Raw genomic sequence first — 6,000 nt, 5'->3', positions numbered from 1 at the left:
CAAATAAATTACAGAAGTTCTGCTGTATGACTGTAAAACTGAAGAGAATAGATGAAGTCTACAGATACTGAAGACATGGGTTTGAAAAAAAAAAAAAAGATCTGTGGGAAATTCCCCTGACAAATTGAATTATCAAGCAACATCAGACTGTACAGTGAGTTATGAGAAAGTGCTCAAGTTATGGATTAACTGTATAAGTATCTGCAGTGATGGGGCCGCTGCCATGAGGATGCCAAGGGTTTCATTGGTGTGGTAACAGTCACTGTGTTTCCTTCACAGGAAGATATGAAGTGTGAAGACACTGCTTAAAGAACTTGTCCGTAAACTGGACAGAGCGGTGGACATTTATGGTCTTATTTCATCAGTGTCCGACCATTAAAGACCAGTCTGCTTTTCCAGTCTGTGTGAGAAAATGGAAGCAGGATATCCTACACTGCCTGCTGCTACATGACACACAGACGTCCGATGGTTCAGATCAAAACTCACACTCTGGTGTCCCTTTGAGGAACAAGGTAGCTTGGGATGTTTCGTCTATGCAGTGAAAGTTCAGACAGCAGCAGGCTCCCTGTCCTTAAATCTCTTCATCTGAAAATTCTTCCAAGAGATTTCGTCCTTATTGACATCAAAATCCTTTGCAGAGTTTAACTTGGTGGAGTTCATGTACACTGGAAAGCTCAAAAGACTTTTCATTGATGGCACATGGGCAACAGGCAGAGATCATGTATTTGTATAAAGCTCAACATGCAACACCGACAAGGAGCACTGAGAGCTGTGGTCCAGGAGCTTCATGTTTGCCTCTCTTCTATCCCTGTCAGAATACACTGTGCATCGTCCCAAGCTCACCATTGTGTGTGTGAGTTAGGTGCCAGAGGGATGTAGACTTGTATATAGATCAAGATTGGGGTGACTTGAGATCGTACACATTTTCAAAGGGTTTCCATGACTTCAAAAAGGTCGTCTTGTTGTATAGAAGTCAAAAATCACATTTTCTTCAGAATAAGTAATAATGTACTCATGATCTCAAGAAAAGAGCACTAAAAAGGGATTTATTACACGGCCATTCCTGACATCGAAAAATGTAAATAAAATTCATGTCGTCTACAATGTTTCACTGAACATTTTCTTTGGGAGCATGCTGTGCACACATGTAAAGAAAAATGCTAAAGTGTTATTGTACCACTTTTAAAGTCACAGACTAACTATGATCAAAATAATACAAGACAATTTCAGGCTTATCCACAAATTTGACATTTCCTTTATACAGTATGTAAGAAGGGTCATATCAAGGAGTAGGTATATTGATCTGACTGCAGTCGCTGATCAGGAATCCTTCTTTACTGAGAATAATCTTGAGGAAAAATTTTATTTAATTTCACAGATTTGGTGGGGGGTGCTTTTGCCTTTTTTAAGAAGAACTGTTGAGTGACAGGACATGTGGGGAGAAACAGTGGGAGATCAGGAGCAGGAAATGAACATGCAAACCAGTGTGACAAGGACTGTGGCGTCTGTACATAAGACGCCTCTACCAACTGAGCCAAACCAGCGCCCTGAACCAAACTCCAGAGTACTCACTAATTATCCTCTGATCAATCATCATTGTGTATTTTTCCATTTTCTCACAGTCCCTTTGACAACAAGTTGTTTAATCTTCAAATAACAAAATAACTTGGCTTATTAACTCTAGATCATGGCACAGCAGCGCTTAAATGTTTAAAAAAAATAATGAATTCCTCACATTTCTAGTCTCTCTTTAAAAGTCCAACAATGTCTCCATTCATTTCAACTTGCTTAAAAAAAGTTGGAGGATGTCACAAAGGCACTGATACCAGATGACATATTAAAAGTACAATGCAATATCGTGCCCATTCTAATCTTTGACGTGAACAAAGTGATGCGGAGTGAAAGAAGCCCCTGTGTGACTGTTTGTCATACTAAAGGCTTCGGTGACTGTGATCAGACGTGTTGCCTCTTAGTGACACATTTGGCACAGTGAGGGTTGTTGGTTTATATTTACATAGGCAATGACTTTGCTGTGAGCTGCTCATTTTGTGATATACAGTGAAAGAGAAAAGGTATTTTGTCTGTTTTCACATGAAGGGAGTGCTGGATTAAAATATGACTCAACAGAACCATTGACCCAAACATATTCACCTATTCTTGTGTTTAGTGAATTCAAAGAATAAGGACACATCATCAACAATAAGTCCAAGTAAAAATACTGAAATGAGCTGAATTAGCCGATAGCTGAATTAAACATACATTATCTAAAACCCGTTGAGGGTCGCGGGGTATCATGGGCGCGTTTCTCTAAGCTACCCCCCTCCTCAAAAACAATCAAACTCCTTGTTGAATCAATCCGAACGGGCGAAACCGACTTGATAAAGACAATATATCAGGACGAGTATAATTTCCATGAGGGTAATTGTTGGGTAACAATACGGCAGCAGCTAGCGCTAGCTTATGTAGCAGTCTTTTTGACGTAACATAAACACAATGCACACATGCTAAATGACAAGCTTGTTACTGTGAGTACTGTAATGTTTCATGAGTTCATCTCTAACATGGTCAGTTAGAAGAGCATCTCCATCCTCCCTCAGTGCTTCCTCGATAATTTCTCCTCAGCTTCTTGTGACAATATATGTCAACATCAAAAGAAAGTATTTTCTGAATATTTTACCTACACCCTGATACTAAATAAGGACCTCGATTAAAAACAGGAAAGCACTTGTGGTTTCATTTAAGTTTTTGCTCATCAGTCCCTCTTCCAGCATTAAAGGGGATATTTTTAACCCCTTATATATGAAAAAAAAAATGATTTGCTGAATGATCCACATTCATTAAATGCAAATAGGCTTAACGGTTATACAGCATCCGAATGCGAAGCAGCCTCCCACTTTGTGTTCTCTGCTGCCGTCCAAACGACCTCCATTGGACTTTTCACTCTATACATGTTTGTGTCCTTTTGTCCCCAGTAAAATAAATAGCTCTGCGGCTCCACGGTTATGCAATCACAGTGGCAAACACTACATGATACCATACGCATTTCCCTGCATGTTACCCTAAGAGGGATGAGACGTATGAATCATATTCACCATGAAAAGGTCATTGTTTTGCTCAGCTACCTTCAGCAGGAGCTGCCTGGGGTGTCGCGCCGCAGATAGATAAGTCAGAAATGACCTTAAAGCAAAGGCAGGAGAATGCGGGCTATTTGTCTGTCCCCGAGTCAAGGTGGGTAGAGGACGGCACAGTCACGTGTGTGCACTTGTTACTATTGCAGGGACATGACTAAACAAAGGAAAAGCAATGACAGAGAGTGCTAAACAGAGGAAGAGGAAAATGACTCTGAGTTCCTGACGAGGTTTTATGCACGCGTGCTTGCGACATCTTGTTACTCACTCGTGCCTCCTGGTGGTGGCAGGACCCCAATTTCGTGTCCCTACGTTCTGCCAAGGGAGGAATTTCTATTTATGAGCTGTTGAATTTAAACAAGTCTTACTAACAAGAAGAAAGACTCGTGACGTTTAGTGTCCTGTGACTTTGCAGCATCGTCCAGTTTAAAATCGACTCTGCTGCACTTACACAATGTGCATATTCAATGTGGCACAAAGTGGCACAAACCAAATAGGTTCAGGATTTTATGTTGAACAATTATACACGAAGTGAAACTATCTGAAAAAAAAAAAAAAAAAACCTCGAAGTCCACTTGTCTGTGCTGCAGCTGTCTCTTTATGTTGAAAGTTACACCACAGTGCTCCTGACTAAAAAACTGCTCACAGGCTACAGTGATATCATGTCATCCTTGCTCTACACAACAAGCCTCTCAGCAGCCCTCCTCAGGTTTCATATCAGCCTTTGGTCCACCTGTGAGGCTGCAGAGCACAGTGGTGTAAAACAGCAATCTTCACTGAGGCGCACTACAGCAAAAAAAAACAGCTCAGCGTTTTTTTCTCGCTAACACTCCTCCTGTGACTACAGCGTGAGTTCTGTAGAACAACAAGGCCAAGCTGGCACACCTGCCCTACACATTATCTATTGTTCTGCCTCTGCTGAAAAAAAAAAGAGGGAAAGAATGCATTATTCACCCCCTTGGTATCTGATTTAATGTTGACCCTGCAGAATTAAACTAAAGTCCTGTGCAAGCGCTATGAAGCGCTATCTGTAGCACTGGACACGGATATGTAGAAAGATCAGCAAAAACACAAAGAGTGAAGAAAAGAAGAATGTTTATCAGCAAAACTTTACTGAAAAGAAGCCACTTTATGATAATCAATGTTATATGATGTCATATCCTCACACCCTTGCAATTATCCTGTCTATAAAGCTTTCAACCTGCAACATAGAGTATATCTGGTCTATAATAGGTATAGTAACAAATAATACACAATGATTTCCCAGCTGTTAAACACTCACTTTGAAGGACTCTTCAAATGTCCACACTCACACGAACATGAACTCTTACAGCTGTGGTTTGTATAAAAGCCTCCCATGTGATGCAGAACGCAGCTTCTTTTCAAGCATGCACAGTTATTTATTAACCTGATGTCATTTGGTTGTTATCAGAGTTAGTAATAAAGCAGCTCCAGACTTTCCTCCCTCGGAGACACGAGCTCAGAACATACATGTGGACATGACTGAATTTCTTAACATTGCAGCTACATATTGATTATTGCTTATGAATCTATCCACCATTTAGAGGCTATAGAAAAAGGCACCAAATGAAAAATTATCTGTCATAACTCAAAACCACATAGAGAGTTTACTAGAGAACACTTTCATACAGAGTGTATTGTGATTTTAAGCTGGGGCAACATTAGGGATTGTGTTTAGCTCATCAGATGCTACACTGGCTTGTTTTCAAACTGAACTATATTCCTTAAATATTTGCAGAAGCATTTGATATATGCTGAGTAATCAAATATGTACTGTATGAGAACATGTTTCACATACTGTAGGAATACATATACAGACAAAAAAAACAGGGTACTGACTGAAAGCGAGCGTCAATCCAATTTGACATCTGTGTTCCCTTTGTTCCTAAAGTTCATAACTTTAGGACACTCTTTCAAACTCCTCGACTAACCCTGACAATACACTGCAGATAAACTGTAGCAGACACTGTAATGTCCCAGATGGCCCACTTCTCCCTGATGCACCACTGTGCAAACAAACACCCTGAGGTCACCCTCCAGGAGGTCACACTGAGAAGCAGTACACACACTTCTTCAAAGTAGAACAGGCACACTTTGTCCCAAAGCTGTAGATTATCTTGCACAGCGGAGTAACACTTTTGTTGATCAGGTTGGTAAACGTCACTCTAACGTGATCCCAAAGCTTTCCAGAACATTCAAATGTATGCAGACACTCTGTGTGTAAGCAGCGCATGAATCATTCACCACTACAGCTTCATTCTGCTCATGCAAGGACCACATTGACTGTGTGTGTCTGCCTTTCTGAGAACACACTCATCCACAGCTGTGGAACAACGCTTACATTACTACATTACCCATAATTCATCACACATATATAAACACAAAAGGTGCACAGATTGGTGCAATGACGAGGAAATCTGAAAATAGAAAGCCGAATAAAACCTCTGTAGGGAAAGTAAGACATGATAAAGCACCGATGAGGATAGCTGTCAGAGTGTTTCTGTGTGTAGGCACAGCACACACTTCAAATCTGCATGATGAAGCAAAACACTGAAGAGGATATTGAGAATACACTGTGTCCAACGTCTCACTATTCCTGCTAAACCTTCGACTACATCTTCAGTTGGAAAGGGTGATACGCTGAAACCTTATCAGTCAAAAGAGGATTACAAAGTAATGACACATTCTTTATGCTTTTTGAAACAATTTAACAAATAGAGCAGATCAAGGTTAGGCAAACAAGAAGACAACAACAGGCACTGTAAGAGATAATCTTTTTATCCTTCTTATCCTCATCACAAACATAGCCCAAACATTTTTGTATATTCCCAACCACCAGCTTATTCATCCT

At 40.4% G+C, this 6,000-nt stretch overlaps 1 protein-coding gene across 3 annotated transcripts in view; it reads right to left on the bottom strand.

Annotated features, from left to right (window-relative positions):
* Nucleotides 1–6,000, bottom strand: part of cacna1da (calcium channel, voltage-dependent, L type, alpha 1D subunit, a) — a 59,103-nt gene that overhangs the window by 50,696 nt on the left and 2,407 nt on the right. The gene's annotated exons all lie outside the window — the stretch shown is intronic.

This window comes from Symphodus melops, assembly GCF_947650265.1.
Source record: "Symphodus melops genome assembly, chromosome: 4".
In the NCBI taxonomy this organism is placed as follows: Eukaryota; Metazoa; Chordata; class Actinopteri; order Labriformes; family Labridae; genus Symphodus; species Symphodus melops.
Note: the sequence above shows the minus strand (reverse complement) of the source record. Positions and strands in the feature narration are given on the sequence as shown.